The sequence below is a fragment of the Borostomias antarcticus genome, assembly GCF_949987555.1.
Source record: "Borostomias antarcticus genome assembly, chromosome: 14".
NCBI lineage: Eukaryota > Metazoa > Chordata > Actinopteri > Stomiiformes > Stomiidae > Borostomias > Borostomias antarcticus.
This window is the reverse complement of record NC_140247.1, coordinates 17,568,504-17,591,003: the sequence shown is the minus strand read 5'-3', so window position 1 is coordinate 17,591,003 and position 22,500 is coordinate 17,568,504. Positions and strand designations below refer to the sequence as shown.

Below are 22,500 nucleotides of genomic sequence, written 5' to 3'. Positions count from 1 at the left end.
TTAGTTCTTGTTAGTATATTTAATCTCTGTCTTTTAGTTCTTGTTAGTATATTTAACCTGTCTTTTAGTTCTTGTTAGTATATTTAACCTCTGTCTTTTAGTTATTGTTAGTATATTTAACCTGTCTTTTAGTTCTTGTTAGTATATTTAACCTGTCTTTTAGTTCTTGTTTGTATATTTAACCTCTGTCTTTTAGTTCCTGTTAGTATATTTAACCTGTCTTTTAGTTCTTGTTAGTATATTTAAACAATCAATCAATCAATCAATCAATCAAAGCTTTATTTGTAGCGCATTTCATACCCAGAGGCAACACAATGCGCTTTACAGAGAACAAGGGAGGTGGGCATACGTCTCACCCCTACATATTCCAGAGGGAAGCAAAAAAACAGTATCACCCGGGGGCCAGATAAGCGAGTTGTAAAAATTCTTCCCTGACCCCTCTCAACAAAGCGATCGAGCAAGCTCCAGGAGTAGGTTTGTCTACCAGCTAAGAACATTTATAAAGCAATAAATTACATTAAATTACATTTTCAGAGTAAGAGAAGCTAAAAAACAACATAGGAGAGACATGGCAAATACTGGTGTGTGTTTGCTATGGCCCAGGCCTAAAGCCGGAAGTGGGCTGGTGTATGTCTGTGTGTATGTGTGTGTGTGTTAACTAAATGCTACGACATCCACAGCAGACACAGGGGTATCTATCGGACTCCGGGAGGTCTGCTGGTGACAGTGGGGCATCCACTGGACCTGGTTAGAAGATAGGAGGGAGAGAGAAAGGCACTAGGGAGAGGGAAGGCAGAACAGGGTTAGTAGCACACAGAGCCATAAAAGCAACACGGATATTAAAACAGGCAACCTGGAGCAAGCTCCTGGAATATATTTGTCTAACGGCTAAGAACATTTATAGAGCAATAAATTACATTAAATTACATTTTCAGGGCAAGAAAGGCTAAGAGCATCAGGTCCAGGCCTAAGCCGGATGTGGACTGATGTGTCTGTGTGTACGTGTGTGTGTGTTCACTAAATACTACAACATCCACAGCTGACATGGGGGTATCAATCTGTCTATTAGTTCTTGTTAGTATATTTAACCTGTCTTTTAGTTCTTGTTAGTATATTTAACCTGTCTTTTAGTTCTTGTTAGTATATTTAACCTCTGTCTTTTAGTTCTTGTTAGTATATTTAACCTCTGTCTTTTAGTTCGTGTTAGTATATTTAACCTCTGTCTTTTAGTTCTTGTTAGTATATTTAACCTCTGTCTTTTAGTTCTTGTTAGTATATTTAACCGCTGTCTTTTAGTTCTTGTTAGTATATTTAACCGCTGTCTTTTCCCAAGTCCTTTATCCTCCATCCATTGTTCCTTCCTCTCTCTCTTTCTCTGCGTGTCTTGGTCGCCCACGCTCCAGCGAGGAGTTTGCATTAATTGATGTAAAAGTACTTATTCAGTCATCTTGCCATGACAGCTCAAATGGGTGTCTGATGATTGAACAGAATGTGTGTGTGTGCGTGTGTGCATGTTTCCTCAATTATTGTGAATATCACAGTCTCTGAGCATTACCATAACAATTAAAGCAATAGGGTGTGACTTCTTGTCTCTGACTCAGTGAACTTCTACTGCCCAGCTACATCCATCCATGTATGTGTGGGCGTATCACAACTGGATCTCTGTGTGTTTTGAGTGTCTTGACTCCATCATGTCCTCAGTGCTGTGATGTGGTTCTTGGAGTGCGCTCCCCACTGATAAGAGGCCAATTAAAGTGAGCCCTGACTGTCGCCAAGGGAACGCACAGATTAGGCTCATTCAGATTATGCAAATGCGTGTCTCTTTCTGCCTGAGGGATCTGAGGGATCTGAGGGATGTGTAGGATCCCTCTCTGCTGGGATCAGATCGAGTAGAAGGAGATGAGAGGCAGAGATGAGACAGAAACGAGAGAGAGAGACAGGGGGAGAGAGAGAGACAGGGAGAGAGAGAGAGACAGGGAGAGAGAGAGAGACAGGGAGAGAGAGAGACAGGGAGAGAGAGAGACAGGGAGAGACGGAGAGAGAGAGACGGGGAGAGAGAGAGAGACAGGGGGAGAGAGAGACAGGGAGAGAGAGAGACAGGGAGAGAGAGAGAGACAGGGAGAGAGAGGGAGAGAGACAGGGAGAGAGAGAGAGACAGGGAGAGAGACAGACAGGGAGAGAGAGAGACGGGGAGAGAGAGACAGGGGGAGAGAGACAGGAAGAGAGAGAGAGAGACAGGGAGAGAGACAGGGAGAGAGAGAGAGAGAGAGAGACAGGGAGAGAGAGACAAGGAGACGGAGAGAGAGGAAGAGAGAGAGATGGAGACAGATACAGGGAGAGAGAGAGTGGGAGATGGGCGAGAGAGATGGAGAAACAACAGTTCTCTCCCTCCCTCTTACAGTATAATGTGTAATAATATAATAATAATAATAATAATAATCATTATTAATAATAACAATAACAATAATTATCATTATTGTTATAATAATTAGACTGCGTTAACACAGTCTAGTATCAAACAAAGGCCCTCTAGTATGAAACTCACTGTCCCATACATTACTATGAGGTTGTACCATACATTACTATGAGGTTGTACCATACATTACTATGAGGTTGTACCATACATTATTATGAGGTTGCCTGGACCACAGGGAGAACTGTATTAGATTTTAAACAAGTGATTTTAGATACGAAAGATGAGTTGGGACTTTTGATGAAAAGACTACACCTGACTGTCTGCTTCCCTCTACTGGTGGGCAGAGGTATGACATGCCCTGCTTGCTGTACTGTAGAATCAGTAATAATAATCAGTAATAATAAATAATAATATTAATAATAGCAACAATACTACTACTACTACTACTACTACTAATAATAATAATAATAATAATAATAATAATAATAGTAATATATTAATATTTAATAATAATAAGAAATACATAAATAAACTAGGGCTGCGAGCAGCAGTGAGCGGGCCCTCGCACCCCATGCGTGTCGGGGTGCTGCGCCATTAAAGGCTGTGCTATTTCGGTGTGCAGTACTGAGAGAAACTTCCTGTCACCAGTAGGTGGCGCTCTAGGCGTGACTCAATACCGAAGCATAGATGTGTTCAGGACAGTACCTTGATGAAGCGTGAGAAATGTTGAGTAAATCGGATAACGTATGTAGGAGTTATGAGGACTTCCTGTTTCACCAGTAGGTGGCGCTGTAAGTGTGACTCAATACCGACACATAGATGGGTTCAGAAGGCCACCTTCATGAAGCGTCAGCAATTTGGTGCAAATCGGATGATGTATGCAGGAGTTATGATGACTTCCTGTTTCACCAATAGGTGGCGCTATACGTATGACGCAATACTGACACATAGATGTGTTCAGGACAGAACCGTCATGAAGCGTGAGCTATATCGGACAAATTGGATAATGTATGGAGGAGTTATGAGGACTTCCTGTTTCACCAATAGGTGGCGCTATAAGTATGACGCAATACTGAAACATAGATCTGTTCAGGACAGAACCGTCATGAAGTGTGAGCTATATCGGACAAATTGGATAATGTATGGAGGAGTTATGAGGACTTCCTGTTTCACCAATAGGTGGCGCTATAAGTATGACGCAATACTGAAACATAGATGTGTTCAGGACAGAACCGTCATGAAGCGTGAGATATATCGGACAAATTGGATAATGTATGGAGGAGTTATGAGGACTTCCTGTTTCACCAATAGGTGGCGCTATAAGTATGACGCAATACTGACACATAGATGTGTTCAGGACAGAACCGTCATGAAGCGTGAGATATATCGGACAAATTGGATAATGTATGGAGGAGTTATGAGGACTTCCTGTTTCACCAATAGGTGGCGCTATAAGTATGACGCAATACTGACACATAGATGTGTTCAGGACAGAACCGTCATGAAGCGTGAGATATATCGGACAAATTGGATAATGTATGGAGGAGTTATGAGGACTTCCTGTTTCACCAATAGGTGGCGCTATAAGTATGACGCAATACTGACACATAGATGTGTTCAGGACAGAACCGTCATGAAGCGTGAGATATATCGGACAAATTGGATAATGTATGGAGGAGTTATGAGGACTTCCTGTTTCACCAATAGGTGGCGCTATAAGTATGACGCAATACTGACACATAGATGTGTTCAGGACAGAACCGTCATGAAGCGTGAGATATATCGGACAAATTGGATAATGTATGGAGGAGTTATGAGGACTTCCTGTTTCACCAATAGGTGGCGCTATAAGTATGACGCAATACTGACACATAGATGTGTTCAGGACAGAAGCGTCATGAAGCGTGAGATATATCGGACAAATTGGATAATGTATGGAGGAGTTATGAGGACTTCCTGTTTCACCAATAGGTGGCACTATAAGTATGACGCAATACTGACACATAGATGTGTTCAGGACAGAACCGTCATAAAGCGTGGGATATATCGGACAAATTGGATAATGTATGGAGGAGTTATGAGGACTTCCTGTTTCACCAATAGGTGGCGCTATAAGTATGACGCAATACTGACACCTAGATGTGTTCAGGACAGAACCGTCATGAAGCGTGAGATATATCGGACAAATTGGATAATGTATGGAGGAGTTATGAGGACTTCCTGTTTCACCAATAGGTGGCGCTATAAGTATGACGCAATACTGACACATAGATGTGTTCAGGACAGAACCGTCATGAAGCGTGAGACATATCGGACAAATCGGATAATGTATGGAGGAGTTATGAGGACGTACTGTTTCACCAATAGGTGGCGCTATAAGTATGACGCAATACTGACACATAGATGTGTTCAGGACAGAACCGTCATGAAGCGTGACATATATCGGACAAATTGGATAATGTATGGAGGAGTTATGAGGACTTCCTGTTTCACCAATAGGTGGCGCTATAAGTATGACGCAATACTGACACATAGATGTGTTCAGGACAGAACCGTCATGAAGCGTGAGATATATCGGACAAATTGGATAATGTATGGAGGAGTTATGAGGACTTCCTGTTTCACCAATAGGTGGCGCTATAAGTATGACGCAATACTGACACATAGATGTGTTCAGGACAGAACCGTCATGAAGCGTGACATATATCGGACAAATTGGATAATGTATGGAGGAGTTATGAGGACTTCCTGTTTCACCAATAGGTGGCGCTATAAGTATGACGCAATACTGACACATAGATGTGTTCAGGACAGAACCGTCATGAAGCGTGAGATATATCGGACAAATTGGATAATGTATGGAGGAGTTATGAGGACTTCCTGTTTCACCAATAGGTGGCGCTATAAGTATGACGCAATACTGACACATAGATGTGTTCAGGACAGAACCGTCATGAAGCGTGAGATATATCGGACAAATTGGATAATGTATGGAGGAGTTATGAGGACTTCCTGTTTCACCAATAGGTGGCGCTATAAGTATGATACAATACTGACACATAGATGTGTTCAGGACAGAACCGTCATGAAGCGTGAGATATATCGGACAAATTGGATAATGTATGGAGGAGTTATGAGGACTTCCTGTTTCACCAATAGGTGGTGCTATAAGTATGACGCAATACTGACACATAGATGTGTTCAGGACAGAACCGTCATGAAGCGTGAGATATATCGGACAAATTGGATAATGTATGGAGGAGTTATGAGGACTTCCTGTTTCACCAATAGGTGGCACTATAAGTATGACGCAATACTGACACATAGATGTGTTCAGGACAGAACCGTCATGAAGCGTGGGATATATCGGACAAATTGGATAATGTATGGAGGAGTTATGAGGACTTCCTGTTTCACCAATAGGTGGCGCTATAAGTATGACGCAATACTGACACATAGATGTGTTCAGGACAGAACCGTCATGAAGCGTGAGATATATCGGACAAATTGGATAATGTATGGAGGAGTTATGAGGACTTCCTGTTTCACCAATAGGTGGCGCTATAAGTATGACGCAATACTGACACATAGATGTGTTCAGGACAGAACCGTCATGAAGCGTGAGACATATCGGACAAATCGGATAATTTATGGAGGAGTTATGAGGACGTACTGTTTCACCAATAGGTGGCGCTATAAGTATGACGCAATACTGACACATAGATGTGTTCAGGACAGAACCGTCATGAAGCGTGACATATATCGGACAAATTGGATAATGTATGGAGGAGTTATGAGGACTTCCTGTTTCACCAATAGGTGGCGCTATAAGTATGACGCAATACTGACACATAGATGTGTTCAGGACAGAACCGTCATGAAGCGTGAGACATATCGGACAAATCGGATAATGTATGGAGGAGTTATGAGGACGTACTGTTTCACCAATAGGTGGCGCTATAAGTATGACGCAATACTGACACATAGATGTGTTCAGGACAGAACCGTCATGAAGCGTGAGACATATCGGACAAATCGGATAATTTATGGAGGAGTTATGAGGACGTACTGTTTCACCAATAGGTGGCGCTATAAGTATGACGCAATACTGACACCTAGATGTGTTCAGGACAGAACCGTCATGAAGCGTGAGATATATCGGACAAATTGGATAATGTATGGAGGAGTTATGAGGACTTCCTGTTTCACCAATAGGTGGCGCTATAAGTATGACGCAATACTGACACATAGATGTGTTCAGGACAGAACCGTCATGAAGCGTGAGACATATCGGACAAATCGGATAATGTATGGAGGAGTTATGAGGACGTACTGTTTCACCAATAGGTGGCGCTATAAGTATGACGCAATACTGACACATAGATGTGTTCAGGACAGAACCGTCATGAAGCGTGACATATATCGGACAAATTGGATAATGTATGGAGGAGTTATGAGGACTTCCTGTTTCACCAATAGGTGGCGCTATAAGTATGACGCAATACTGACACATAGATGTGTTCAGGACAGAACCGTCATGAAGCGTGAGATATATCGGACAAATTGGATAATGTATGGAGGAGTTATGAGGACTTCCTGTTTCACCAATAGGTGGCGCTATAAGTATGACGCAATACTGACACATAGATGTGTTCAGGACAGAACCGTCATGAAGCGTGACATATATCGGACAAATTGGATAATGTATGGAGGAGTTATGAGGACTTCCTGTTTCACCAATAGGTGGCGCTATAAGTATGACGCAATACTGACACATAGATGTGTTCAGGACAGAACCGTCATGAAGCGTGAGATATATCGGACAAATTGGATAATGTATGGAGGAGTTATGAGGACTTCCTGTTTCACCAATAGGTGGCGCTATAAGTATGACGCAATACTGACACATAGATGTGTTCAGGACAGAACCGTCATGAAGCGTGAGATATATCGGACAAATTGGATAATGTATGGAGGAGTTATGAGGACTTCCTGTTTCACCAATAGGTGGCGCTATAAGTATGATGCAATACTGACACATAGATGTGTTCAGGACAGAACCGTCATGAAGCGTGAGATATATCGGACAAATTGGATAATGTATGGAGGAGTTATGAGGACTTCCTGTTTCACCAATAGGTGGTGCTATAAGTATGACGCAATACTGACACATAGATGTGTTCAGGACAGAACCGTCATGAAGCGTGAGATATATCGGACAAATTGGATAATGTATGGAGGAGTTATGAGGACTTCCTGTTTCACCAATAGGTGGCACTATAAGTATGACGCAATACTGACACATAGATGTGTTCAGGACAGAACCGTCATGAAGCGTGGGATATATCGGACAAATTGGATAATGTATGGAGGAGTTATGAGGACTTCCTGTTTCACCAATAGGTGGCGCTATAAGTATGACGCAATACTGACACATAGATGTGTTCAGGACAGAACCGTCATGAAGCGTGAGATATATCGGACAAATTGGATAATGTATGGAGGAGTTATGAGGACTTCCTGTTTCACCAATAGGTGGCGCTATAAGTATGACGCAATACTGACACATAGATGTGTTCAGGACAGAACCGTCATGAAGCGTGAGACATATCGGACAAATCGGATAATTTATGGAGGAGTTATGAGGACGTACTGTTTCACCAATAGGTGGCGCTATAAGTATGACGCAATACTGACACATAGATGTGTTCAGGACAGAACCGTCATGAAGCGTGACATATATCGGACAAATTGGATAATGTATGGAGGAGTTATGAGGACTTCCTGTTTCACCAATAGGTGGCGCTATAAGTATGACGCAATACTGACACATAGATGTGTTCAGGACAGAACCGTCATGAAGCGTGAGACATATCGGACAAATCGGATAATGTATGGAGGAGTTATGAGGACGTACTGTTTCACCAATAGGTGGCGCTATAAGTATGACGCAATACTGACACATAGATGTGTTCAGGACAGAACCGTCATGAAGCGTGACATATATCGGACAAATTGAATAATGTATGGAGGAGTTATGAGGACTTCGTGTTTTATGGCGAAATGTCAAACTTTGGCGGGGCGCCACGGCAAGGGTGTTTGGTGAAAACTCATTTTTTTTGATAACTTTTGATCACAAAGGTCTTAAGATGAAGCTGACCCGATATGAAGTTGATCGGATGAAATCTGTAGGAGGAGTTCGTTAAAGTACGAGGCATGGAAATGGTAAAAACAAGGGAAAATGGAACATTAAGAGCAAAATGGCGGACTTCCTGTTGCATGTTGGGTATAGCTCCAAGAGACATTTTAGTGTGTCTCGATGAAGTACATATGCCCTCCGAATTTCGTTCGCCTACATCAAACTGAAAGGTGGGGCTCGCCATTTTTAATTTTCCAGGGGGCGCTCTTGAGCCGTTTTGCCACGCCCATTTCCGTCACCCATGAATTATCAAATTTTTCACCGGGACTGACGTATCTGCAAAGTTTCATCCGTTTTCATCGATGTTTAGGCCGCCAAAAAGGCATTTGTTTTGGAAGAAGGAGAAGGAGAAGGTAGAATAATAACTAGTGCTGCGAGCAGCAGTGAGCGGGCCCTCGCACCCCACGCGGGTCGGGGTGTGGCGCCGTTAAAGGGTGTGCTATTTCGGTGTCCAGTACTGACAGAAACCTCCAGTCACCAGTAGGTGGCGCTCTAAGCGTGACTCAATACCGACGCATAGATGTGTTCAGGACGGTACCTTGATGAAGCGTGAGAAATGTTGTGTAAATCGGACAAAGTATGTAGGAGTTATGAGGACTTCCTGTAAGCAGTAGGTGGCGCTGTAGGTATGACGCAATACTGACCTACAGATGTGTTCAAGATGCGACCTTCATCAAGCATGAGCAATTTGGAGTAAATCGGATAATGTATGTAGGAGTTATGAGTACTTCCTGTTTCACCAGTAGGTGGCGCTGTAAGTGTAACTCAATACCGACGCATAGATGTGTTCAGAAGGTGACCTTCATGAAGCGTCAGCAATTTGGTACAAATCGGATGATGTATGCAGGAGTTATGAGGACTTCCTGTTTCACCAATAGGTGGTGCTATAAGTATGACGCAATACTGACACATAGATGTGTTCAGGACAGAACCGTCATGAAGCGTGAGATAAATCGGACAAATCGGATAATGTATGGAGGAGTTATGAGGACTTCCTGTTTCACCAATAGGTGGCGCTATAAGTATGACGCAATACTGACACATAGATGTGTTCAGGACAGAACCGTCATAAAGCGTGAGATATATCGGACAAATCGGATAATGTATGGAGGAGTTATGAGGACTTCCTGTTTTACCAATAGGTGGCGCTATAAGTATGACGCAATACTGACACATAGATGTGTTCAGGACAGAACCTTCATGAAGCGTGAGATATATCGGACGAATTGGATAATGTATGGAGGAGTTATGAGGACTTCCTGTTTCACCAATAGGTGGCGCTATAAGTATGATGCAATACTGACACATAGATGTGTTCAGGACAGAACCGTCATGAAGCGTGAGATATATCGGACAAATCGGATAATGTATGGAGGAGTTATGAGGACTTCCTGTTTTACCAATAGGTGGCGCTATAAGTATGACGCAATACTGACACATAGATGTGTTCAGGACAGAACCTTCATGAAGCGTGAGATATATCGGACGAATTGGATAATGTATGGAGGAGTTATGAGGACTTCCTGTTTCACCAATAGGTGGCGCTATAAGTATGATGCAATACTGACACATAGATGTGTTCAGGACAGAACCGTCATGAAGCGTGAGATAAATCGGACAAATTGGATAATGTATGGAGAAGTTATGAGGACTTCGTGTTTTATGGCGAAATGTCAAACTTTGGCGGGGCGCCGCGGCAAGGCTGTTTGGTGAAAACTCAATTTTTTTGATAACTTTTGATCACAAAGGTCTTAAGATGAAGCTGACCGGATATGAAGTTGATCGGATGAAAACTGTAGGAGGAGTTCGTTGAAGTACGAGGCATGGAAATGGTCAAAACACGGACAAAATGGCACATTAAGAGCAAAATGGCGGACTTCCTGTTGCATGTTGGGTATAGCTCTAAGAGACATTTTAGTGTGTCTCGATGAACTACATATGCCCACCGAATTTCGTTCGCCTACATCAAACTGGAAGGTGGGGCTCGCCATTTTAAATTTTCCAGGGGGCGCTCTTGAGCCGTTTTGCCACGCCCATTTCCGTCACCCATGAATTATCAAATTTTTCACCGGGACTGACGTATCTGCAAAGTTTCATCCGTTTTCATTGATGTTTAGGCCGCCAAAAAGGCATTTGTTTTGGAAGAAGAAGGTAGAAGGAGAATAATAATAATAATCCTTCGAGTTTCAATAGGGCCTCGCACCGCCAGTGCTCGGGCCCTAACTAGGGCTGCGAGCAGCAGTGAGCGGGCCCTCGCACCCCACGCGAGTCGGGGTGTGGCGCCGTTAAAGGCTGTGCTATTTCGGTGTCCAGTACTGAGAGAAGCTTCCTGTCACCAGTAGGTGGCGCTCTAAGCGTGACTCAATACCGATGCATAGATGTGTTCAGGACGGTACTTTGATGAAGCGTGAGAAATGTTGAGTAAATCGGATAACGTATGTAGGAGTTATGAGGACTTCCTGTTTCACCAGTAGGTGGTGCTGTAGGTATGACGCAATACTGACTTACAGAAGTGTTCAAGATGCGACCTTCATCAAGCATGAGGAATTTTGAGTAAATCAGATAACATATGTAGGAGTTATAAGTACTTCCTGTTTCACCAGTAGGTGGCGCTGTAAGTGTGACTCAATACCGACGCATAGATTTGTTCAAAATACGACCTTCATGAAGTGTCAGCAATTTGGTACAAATCGGATGATGTATGCAGGAGTTATGAGGACTTCCTGTTTCACCAATAGGTGGCGCTATAAGTATGATGCAATACTGACACAAAGATGTGTTCAGGACAGAACCGTCATGAAGCGTGAGATATATCGGACAAATTGGATAATGTATGTAGGAGTTATGAGGACTTCCTGTTTCACCAATAGGTGGCGCTATAAGTATGACGCAATACTGACAAATAGATGTGTTCAGGACAGAACCGTCATGAAGCGTGAGATATATCGGACAAATTGGATAATGTATGGAGGAGTTATGAGGACTTCCTGTTTCACCAATAGGTGGCGCTATAAGTATGACGCAATACTGACACATAGATGTGTTCAGGACAGAACCGCCATGAAGCGTGAGATATATCGGACGAATTGGATAATGTATGTAGGAGTTATGAGGACTTCCTGTTTCACCAATAGGTGGCGCTATAAGTATGACGCAATACTGACACATAGATGTGTTCAGGACAGAACCGTCATGAAGCGTGAGATATATCGGACAAATCGGATAATGTATGGAGGAGTTATGGGGACTTCCTGTTTCACCAATAGGTGGCGCTATGAGTATGACGCAATACTGACACATAGATGTGTTCAGGACAGAACCGTCATGAAGCGTGAGATATATCGGACAAATTGGATAATGTATGGAGGAGTTATGAGGAATTCCTGTTTCACCAATAGGTGGCGCTATAAGTATGACGCAATACTGACACATAGATGTGTTCAGGACAGAACCGTCATGAAGCGTGAGATATATCGGACAAATCGGATAATGTATGGAGGAGTTATGGGGACTTCCTGTTTCACCAATAGGTGGCGCTATAAGTATGACGCAATACTGACACATAGATGTGTTCAGGACAGAACCGTCATGAAGCGTGAGATATATCGGACAAATCGGATAATGTATGGAGGAGTTATGGGGACTTCCTGTTTCACCAATAGGTGGCGCTATAAGTATGACGCAATACTGACACATAGATGTGTTCAGGACAGAACCGTCATGAAGCGTGAGATATATCGGACAAATCGGATAATGTATGGAGGAGTTATGAGGACTTCCTGTTTCACCAATAGGTGGCGCTATAAGTATGACGCAATACTGACACATAGATGTGTTCAGGACAGAACCGTCATGAAGCGTGAGATATATCGGACAAATTGGATAATGTATGGAGGAGTTATGAGGACTTCCTGTTTCACCAATAGGTGGCGCTATAAGTATGACGCAATACTGACACATAGATGTGTTCAGGACAGAACCGTCATGAAGCGTGAGATATATCGGACAAATTGGATAATGTTTGGAGGAGTTATGAGGACTTCCTGTTTCACCAATAGGTGGCGCTATAAGTATGACGCAATACTGACACATAGATGTGTTCAGGACAGAACCGTCATGAAGCGTGAGATATATCGGACAAATTGGATAATGTATGGAGGAGTTATGAGGACTTCCTGTTTCACCAATAGGTGGCGCTATAAGTATGACGCAATACTGACACATAGATGTGTTCAGGACAGAACCGTCATGAAGCGTGAGACATATCGGACAAATCGGATAATGTATGGAGGAGTTATGAGGACGTACTCTTTCACCAATAGGTGGCGCTATAAGTATGACGCAATACTGACACATAGATGTGTTCAGGACAGAACCGTCATGAAGCGTGACATATATCGGACAAATTGAATAATGTATGGAGGAGTTATGAGGACTTCGTGTTTTATGGCGAAATGTCAAACTTTGGCGGGGCGCCACGGCAAGGGTGTTTGGTGAAAACTCAATTTTTTTGATAACTTTTGATCACAAAGGTCTTAAGATGAAGCTGACCCGATATGAAGTTGATCGGATGAAATCTGTAGGAGGAGTTCGTCGAAGTACGAGGCATGGAAATGGTCAAAACAAGGACAAAATGGCACATTAAGAGCAAAATGGCGGACTTCCTGTTGCATGTTGGGTATAGCTCCAAGAGACATTTAAGTGTGGCTCGATGAAATACATATGCCCTCCGAATTTCGTTCGCCTACATCAAACTGAAAGGTGGGGCTCGCCATTTGAAACTTTCCAGGGGGCGCTCTTGAGCCGTTTTGCCACGCCCATTTCCGTCACCCATGAATTATCAAATTTTTCACCGGGACTGACGTATCTGCAAAGTTTCATCCGTTTTCATCGATGTTCAGATGTGTTCAGGACAGAACCGTCATGAAGCGTGAGATATATCGGACAAATTGGATAATGTATGGAGGAGTTATGAGGACTTCCTGTTTCACCAATAGGTGGCGCTATAAGTATGACGCAATACTGACACAGATGTGTTCAGGACAGAACCGTCATGAAGCGTGAGACATATCGGACAAATCGGATAATGTATGGAGGAGTTATGAGGACGTACTGTTTCACCAATAGGTGGCGCTATAAGTATGACGCAATACTGACACATAGATGTGTTCAGGACAGAACCGTCATGAAGCGTGACATATATCGGACAAATTGAATAATGTATGGAGGAGTTATGAGGACTTCGTGTTTTATGGCGAAATGTCAAACTTTGGCGGGGCGCCACGGCAAGGGTGTTTGGTGAAAACTCAATTTTTTTGATAACTTTTGATCACAAAGGTCTTAAGATGAAGCTGACCCGATATGAAGTTGATCGGATGAAATCTGTAGGAGGAGTTCGTCGAAGTACGAGGCATGGAAATGGTCAAAACAAGGACAAAATGGCACATTAAGAGCAAAATGGCGGACTTCCTGTTGCATGTTGGGTATAGCTCCAAGAGACATTTAAGTGTGGCTCGATGAAATACATATGCCCTCCGAATTTCGTTCGCCTACATCAAACTGAAAGGTGGGGCTCGCCATTTGAAACTTTCCAGGGGGCGCTCTTGAGCCGTTTTGCCACGCCCATTTCCGTCACCCATGAATTATCAAATTTTTCACCGGGACTGACGTATCTGCAAAGTTTCATCCGTTTTCATCGATGTTCAGGCCGCCTAAAAGGCATTTGTTTGGAGTAAAGGAGAAGAAGAAGGAGAAGGAGAATAATAATCCTTCGAGTTTCAATAGGGCCTCGCACCGCCAGTGCTCGGGCCCTAATAATCCTTCGAATTTCAATAGGGCCTCGCACCGCCAGTGCCCTAATTACACTTTGTTAATCCCCTTAGGGAAGTTCACCTCTGCATTGACCCCTGTTATGCTGCTGCATTGCGTTCCCCGGGGAGTGGTTTGGGGGGTGTCTGGCTCAAGGACACAATCGAACCAGCGACCTTCCGACCTCTGGATGGCTACTCTACCTCCTGAGCTATCTAAGGACAGTCATTAGTCAGACTTTGATAGCTGAGTGGGTATGGCATGAGTGTTCATGTGCTGTGTGTGGATGGTAGGTGGTTATTATAGATATCTAACTTTAACAAAGTTAAAAAGTAACTTTTACAAAGTAACTTTGATGTTATGTAGGGAAGAGTGGTCGGCCATAATGAGCCTAATCCATCAATTACAGGCGCACATACACATACGCGCGCACACACACAAACACACACACAAACACACGTGCGCACTCACACGCACACACACACACATGCACACACACAGACACACACACACACACGCCCACATGCACACACGCATACACACACACACGTGCGCACTCACACACGCACACACACACACATGCACACACTCATACACACAGACACACACACAGACACACACACACACAGGGCAGGTAGAAGGTGAGTGTATCATTACCCTGGGTTCAGACCCTGGAGGCGGAGTCATCATCCCCAGAGTGAAGGACACGATGACTAAAAAAGAGAGGGAGAGGGAGAGAGGGATAAAGGGAGGGAGAGAGTAAGGGTGATGGGGAGTGAGGGACAGATGGAGGGAGTGAGGGAGTGAGGAAGAGAGTAAGGGTTATGGGGAGTGAGGGACAGAGGGAGGGAGTGAGGGAGAGAGGGAGAGAGGGAGAGAGGGAGAGAGGGAGAGAGGGAGAGGGAGAGAGTAAGGGTGATAGGGAGTGAGGGACAGAGGGAGGGAGTGAGGGAGAGAGGGAGAGGGAGAGAGTAAGGGTGATGGGGAGTGAGGGACAGAGGGAGGGAGAGAGGGAGAGGGAGAGAGTAAGGGTGATAGGGAGTGAGGGACAGAGGGTGACTGGGTCCAGAGGGAGGGAGAAAGAGAGAGAGAGAAAGTCACGGAGCGAAGGTCATGGGGAGAGGGAGGAGAGGGATAAAAGGAGGTAGATATAGGGAGAGGCAGGGAGAATGATAGTCATTGTAGCCAGTGAGAGGACAGGGGTGATGGAGGGAAAACTCTTTGGAGAAAGTTGGGAAAAGTACAACTGGACAGTTGAGTGAGGAAGAGAAAACTGAAAATACCATTGAACGCATATTCAATCTGTGACATCAAGATTTAAAGAAAAACCTAATCGAATAAGAAAGATCTGAAAGACGGATATAGGAGAGAGAGAGACAGAGGAGAGACTGATAGAGAGACAGAGGAGAGACTGATAGAGAGAGAGACAGAGGAGAGACTGATAGAGAGAGAGGTAACAGGAAAGACGAGATGGAGCCGGAGGAGGGAGAGGGAGATGGATTACACACCATCGCTATAGTTCTGCTTTGCTGTGGGGCGGTCAAGCTGCTACACCTGCTAGGAGTCATCACCGTAGAGGGTGAGTTACTACAAACTACTAATACTAATGTAGTGGATTTTAGAGGATTTACCAAGATTCGTTCAAAAGGTTAAATCTGATTTATTGTGAAACACAATACTTGCGCAAGGACTTCCTGCAAAACACAGCAAGGGTGGTTAAGTCAGAGAAGTGAATTCAGCCTCTTTGCTCTGGCTTATATCCAGTCTCACACAGGTAGAGTCCTTTTAGGATGTGATTGGCTAAACTCATTGCACGTCATGTGAAATGGCAGGCGTGGCCAAGAGTATAGACATGTGACAAACAGAAAACAAAGGTCTGAATCAGGACGAGGAAGACTAAGGTGGGGCCCTTCTGACTTAAACAAAGAGATGAGGAAGAGCTATGCAGAGTGTGTTTACAATTACAAAAGAGGGAGAGTTGAGGTGTTTTACATGACTGAAACTGGGTTTTGCAGGGGACTTGGGGGGAGGTGATAAATTACAAAGACAAAGGTTTAAGGTGTTTGGATGTAAATTCCTGGACAATCCCTCATTTGTGCCTGAACAGGCACACAAAAATAAAATCCAAACACAGTGTAAACAGTCAGCTATGCTATACATGTGGAAAGGAAATAATCTCTCCACTAGGTGGAGAAAAAAAAAAAAAAAAATCTCTTTTTTTTTTTTTTTTAATTATTTTCTCTCAACGTGCAAAATCACACACCAAAACCCCTTGCTTCAGAAATTTGACAGGAAACAAGATTAAAAAAATGACATGATTATATACTATTTATAGTCTAAGAGTGGACAACCATTCACCAAAAAACAAACTTGATTTAACAAGGCAAAAAAAAGATAAAATGGTTACCAGTGTAAGAGGGGCAAAAAACCTCTTGGTCAATTTAGAGGAAAAACCCAAACTTATTTATCAACTCATGTTTCAACCATTGCAATTCTTGTAAACAAATATGATATTTTTCAGATTATTTCAAAGTTCATTCACTCTTGTGAGGAGGTGACCGGCAAGGTCAGTCTCCGATTGCTCATCAGAGGAGAGGAGAGTGTGGCGGTGACTGTCAAGGTCACTCTTGTTCACAGTGTATCCCAACAGTCATTTAGGTGGCACTTCTCTTTTGGGCAATAGAATGTCATTTGGGGAATGCAAGGCGTCTTCTCTTCTAGATCGCAACTTCAATGTCGCGTTGATTGAATCAGTTATGTTCAATGTTAGTGTGTGCAGGTGTGTGTGCGTGTGTGGTGCATCTTGTGAGGAGGTGACCAGCAAGGTCATTTTTCCTCCGATTCCTCGTCAGAGGAGAGGACAGTGTGATGGCCCATGGTTTTGGCCTCTGAGCCCTCTGGTTCAGCTGCATTCTGATCTCCTGGTGTTTGCGATCCCCTGGTGGACCGTCCTCTGCTGCTTGGACCCGTCGGCAATGGCTTGCATGGATCCACGAAGTCCTCTTCAGATCGCTGTCTGCGTGGTGAGTAGAACCTGGTACGGCCCGAGCCGCCTCGGCGAGTTCCAGCTTCTTCGTCTGTGGTCGTGGACCAGGACCCAATCCCCAGGAGAGATGTGATGCAGGAACCCCTCCTTAGCCTCAGGAAATGGCGGTCCTCACTCTGTTGGAGACATCTGTTAACATCCTCCGCCACCCCTGTTTTTTAAACATGATCTGGCCCGTGGGCTAGTTTGAAAGCATAATGAAAACATGAACGAGGTAGTACAGGTTTGTCATTAGGCCCTAGATACAGGTTAGTTTGGTGGTGGAAATGTGCACTTAGTCCTTCATTTCTTTTCTCCGCAGGTGGAGCAGATGCTTGTAGGTCAGAAATGTCTGCCGGGGACAGTGGAGGAATCTTGTCAGGGTCTGTGGATGGTAGAGAGTATAGAAAGCACAGGGGAGGAAGCAGAGACAGCTGCAGCTTTTGCAGCGAGCTCTCGGAGGGTGAGGAGGGAGTCCCTGTCCTGGTTCAGCAGGGTGAAGGTGCGGTGGGACACCACACAGCCAGGGCGCCAGCAGCACGTACAGGCTCTTGAACTGAACCCGGTTCACCCCTGTACTGCTCCACGTAGGGCCGGCCCGGGTCGTGCTGCCGGAGGGCTCACCTCGGCGCTCCCCCAGTACAGGCTGATGAAGTGCTCCATCTGTGGATCCACAGATGAGAGAGACAAACAGAGACAAAACAGAAGAGCAAAAAGAGAGTCCTCTGGTCTGGTCTCCCTGTTCCCTTCTTTGGTCAGGAACGGTTATTCAAAATCTGTTGGAGATTCTCAGAAATATGGTTAAGCGCAAGCTCCTGCTTTGGGGAAAAAATGTTGTTATTCAGTCAGGAAACTTAAACAGGGTGTCTGTTCAAGTGTCATTTTAGAGCCAGTCTGCAGTAGCCTACAGTGACATCAGGGGCAGCGTTAGAATGACTTCAACACGCCCAGTCCCCAGTCATGATCAAGGCAATTGGATTTGGCTCTAGCATTTCTCTCGCGATTTTATGAAAATAAAATAAAATAACCCACATTCTCGTCTCAACAAAACAACACCCCTAAGGGTGAAAGCAAAAATTTCCTGAAGTCAGGATAAAAATAGAGATGGGGCAAAGAAAATGACACTAAAATGAACTGGCTTCATTTACAATTAACTAATCAAAAAACTCCATCAAAGCTTCATTTGTATAGCTAAAATTTGTATATCTAAAACCTCCCTCTTCTGCATTTGAGGACAGAGTATTTGGGCACTGCTCCTGTTTCATACTTATCTGTCGCTCACAGTGAGTTGGTGACATGGCGTTGGTCTGCATCTCACGAAACCCAGATCGCCCATCTGTAGGGAAACAGGCCAGTAACCTCCGGTGTCCTGTGCCCGTCTCCTGGTTCGGCATTCACCCATCACTCCCGCAACGACAGTTGTCTGTAAAATACCACTCAGAAAAAACACTCAGGCCCGATGAATGTGCCTCAAACTATAAACATGAGATATTTAACATACTCATTTAAAAAATATATAATTTGGTTATGAGATGGTGCATTCAGATTAAGATACTGGCAACCCTTATCTATTCCCCCCACTATTATGCACAAACCCTTATGTCTTAAGCTACATATCAGAAAGAGAGACAAAACAAACAACAGTTAAACAGACCAATAGCAGGTTCCAATGTCCCCAGGAAGGCATGATCCAGGCTCCTCAAAGACCTGCCGCCCAGGGTCCATAGCACCTGAAAATTAAGACTCAAAACACAGACTGGGTTCAATAGCAGAGGAGAAGGCCTAATGCCAGCTCCTCAAAAAACACATTATCATTATATGAATGAAAATTCATACAGTAGAAATGCATAAAACGAACAGCTTATGGCCATTCATTGACTATTGAAACAAAACTCCTGAATCAAACACCTATTCAACCCTGTCAGACTTTTGAGTTCGCTCTACATCTATTTTATCCTGTTTATTTACCTTAAAAATTAAAACTCTCTATCTTGGCTAGTTTAAAATCACCCTTATGGGTTGTTCAAGGGAAGTCCAGCAGGTGGCGCTCGACTTCAAAATCGGAGGCTCTTCCTTCCGGACCTGTTCGGACAAATACCTCGTAGAAAGAAGGGGCGTGGCTAATGGCGCAACAAGTCGAGGGGGGAATCTAATTTTAAATCAGAGTTATTCTGCTGGGGAAATGGTGGAGAGACTGTTTGCTGAATCTCCTTATCTTTCCTTCCTGACCTAAAAAAAAAACTCTCTCGTTCTACTCTCCCAAATCTTAAAAACAGACCAGTCTAGAGAATTAACTCTACTTTTCCCTTAACCCTCTAGCTGAGCCCGAATCTTAGAATTTAACACTAAAATGTCAGATGTGGATGTAAGAAATCGAAAATGCTTTAGCACATAACGAAATCTGCCACAAACGCTCGCAGAAATATGCTTCAGTGCAACAATCACATCAGGCTAGACGTTTGCAGTAGAATTCTTTACATCCTCTAGCATATCTTAATAACTAGTGTTACAGGGACACCTAGTGGTGATCCCAAAATGTTGCATGTATGACCCGGAAATTGTCTTTGGCAGCGCGGGGAAATTTAAAGAAACAAATCCCAAATAACACGACGCAGCCTAAAAACCCCAAAACAGCAACGAAAGGAAACCTTATAGTTAACTCACGGCGGGAAAGAATACAATTTCGAAGAAACAAACATTAAGACACATTAAATTCGCTTAGTACTCACCCAGTCAGGAAGTGCTTTGTTCTCTTCTGGCTCAATGGCGGAACACCGCGAGAGTTTTCCTGCGTCTCCTAGGCAACCAGTTAACTAGCCTACTGGGAATCTAGCAGAATTTTAACAGTCTAAAAGTGTACAAAACAATACTTTACCTGGATCCATGGCGCGCATAACAAACAATAATCAAGAGCCGAGGCTCAAACAGTGAACACATAAGACGAACAAGACGAAAACAAAGGCCCACGTTACAAACAACAAGCATGCTCGGCTGCACTAGCAACCTTGGTCCAGGCTAAACCTGACGTCTAGATCCTACCAAAATTACTGTACAGACCAACCCACCCGGGATCAAATGGGAAAACGTTTCTCCAAGAAACGCGGATTGGAAACACCAATCACTCCCTGTAGCTACTATCTCGTTGGTAATCGTTCTTCAACGAACATCAACAATCACTTCGAAGCTAGTTGGCAATCGTGCTAACACGAACATCAACAACGGGGCTTAAGCTAGTTGGTATCGTTCTTGAAACGAAACATCAACAATGAGGCTTAAGCTAGTTGGTATCGTTCTTGAAACGAAACATCAACCATGCTCTTCCTACCCTCGGTAGGACTAAATACCCACGCTGGGGTTCCTGTTTTCAAACAATCCAGACCAACAAGCCGAACCAAATCAAGGCAAATACAACTCAAAACCATAAGAGGGTTCGTTTAAACGTACCTGTGAGCCTCAGGAATCCAGTGGCAGAACTGAGGAAATAATCTCGGCTAGCGCTCTGGCGCAAGAGAGAAAATTGATTTTCCAAGCCCATATGGACCGACACGTCTGTCGATCAGTTCATCCACTGGAATCCCGGCAACACGCAGGCAGTCCTCCCATCCCATCCCCGTCGCCAAACTGTAGTGGATTTTAGAGGATTTACCAAGATTCGTTCAAAAGGTTAAATCTGATTTATTGTGAAACACAATACTTGCGCAAGGACTTCCTGCAAAACACAGCAAGGGTGGTTAAGTCAGAGAAGTGAATTCAGCCTCTTTGCTCTGGCTTATATCCAGTCTCACACAGGTAGAGTCCTTTTAGGATGTGATTGGCTAAACTCATTGCACGTCATGTGAAATGGCAGGCGTGGCCAAGAGTATAGACATGTGACAAACAGAAAACAAAGGTCTGAATCAGGACGAGGAAGACTAAGGTGGGGCCCTTCTGACTTAAACAAAGAGATGAGGAAGAGCTATGCAGAGTGTGTTTACAATTACAAAAGAGGGAGAGTTGAGGTGTTTTACATGACTGAAACTGGGTTTTGCAGGGGACTTGGGGGGAGGTGATAAATTACAAAGACAAAGGTTTAAGGTGTTTGGATGTAAATTCCTGGACACTAACTAGTACTAATACTACAAACTCTACTAATACGAACTAGTACTAATACTTAAAACTACAAACTCTACTAATACTAACTAGTACTAATACTACAAACTACTAATATTAACTAGTACTAATACTACAAACTCTACTAATACGAACTAGTACTAATACTACAAACTCTGCTAGGGTTCCATATCACAACCTTTTTGTGTAAGAATAGAATAGAATAGAATATACTTTATTGTCCCCTCAGGGAAATTTGTCTTGGACTCGTTTGCTGCACAAATCAACTCTATACATAGAAACAGAGGAGGAAAACACATCACATGTCTCACATACATATACTACACACAACACGTTGTCCACAACATATTGCACATACAAAATCCATTACACATATTACTCACAACACATTGTACATACACAACACATTGCACATACACAACACAACACATTGCACATACATAGACTATTGCACACAACCCACATTGCACTTGCCCCACTGAAAAAAAGAGAAGAAAACACCTTGACTATTGCACAACTTCATTCCTTCATTTGGCCCCATTCAACATTCTAACTGCGGTCGGCACAAATGAGTATTTAAAACGATTCAGTTTCCAGCTGGGAGCCTTGTACCGTCTGCCCGAGGGCAAAAGCCATATTACTACCCCTAACCCCTAACCCCTAACCCTAACCCTACTCCTACTGTATGAGCACTGCTAAAACCAGCCAGGAGCACAGTGCTCACTTTTTACATGAGGATTCTCTGAATGTCATTGAACACCTGCGTGTGTAAGACGCTGCTTGTGTTGAACACCAGGCATGTTATCAGCATGATGGAGGCAACTGTGAGGGCTTGTCTCTCTGAGTGTCAGTGTTGTGTTATGTCATATTATGGGATGTCCTGTGCTCTGAGAGTATGTGTCCGTGGGTTTGTGTGCGTGTGTGTGTGCGTGTATAGTATGT

General features: G+C 43.7%; 1 protein-coding gene across 2 annotated transcripts in view; it reads left to right on the top strand.

Moving 5' to 3' along the window:
- kcnip1a (Kv channel interacting protein 1 a) overlaps positions 1-22,500 on the top strand; it is a gene marked incomplete at its 3' end in the record, with an annotated part of 40,316 nt that overhangs the window by 2,559 nt on the left and 15,257 nt on the right. Inside the window, exon 1 of one of the 2 annotated variants that reach the window (XM_084449059.1) lies at positions 15,909-16,002. The exons of the other annotated variant lie outside the window; for it this stretch is intronic. Of the gene's footprint in view, positions 1-15,908; positions 16,003-22,500 lie in introns of those variants that run through there. 2 annotated transcript variants of the gene reach the window in all.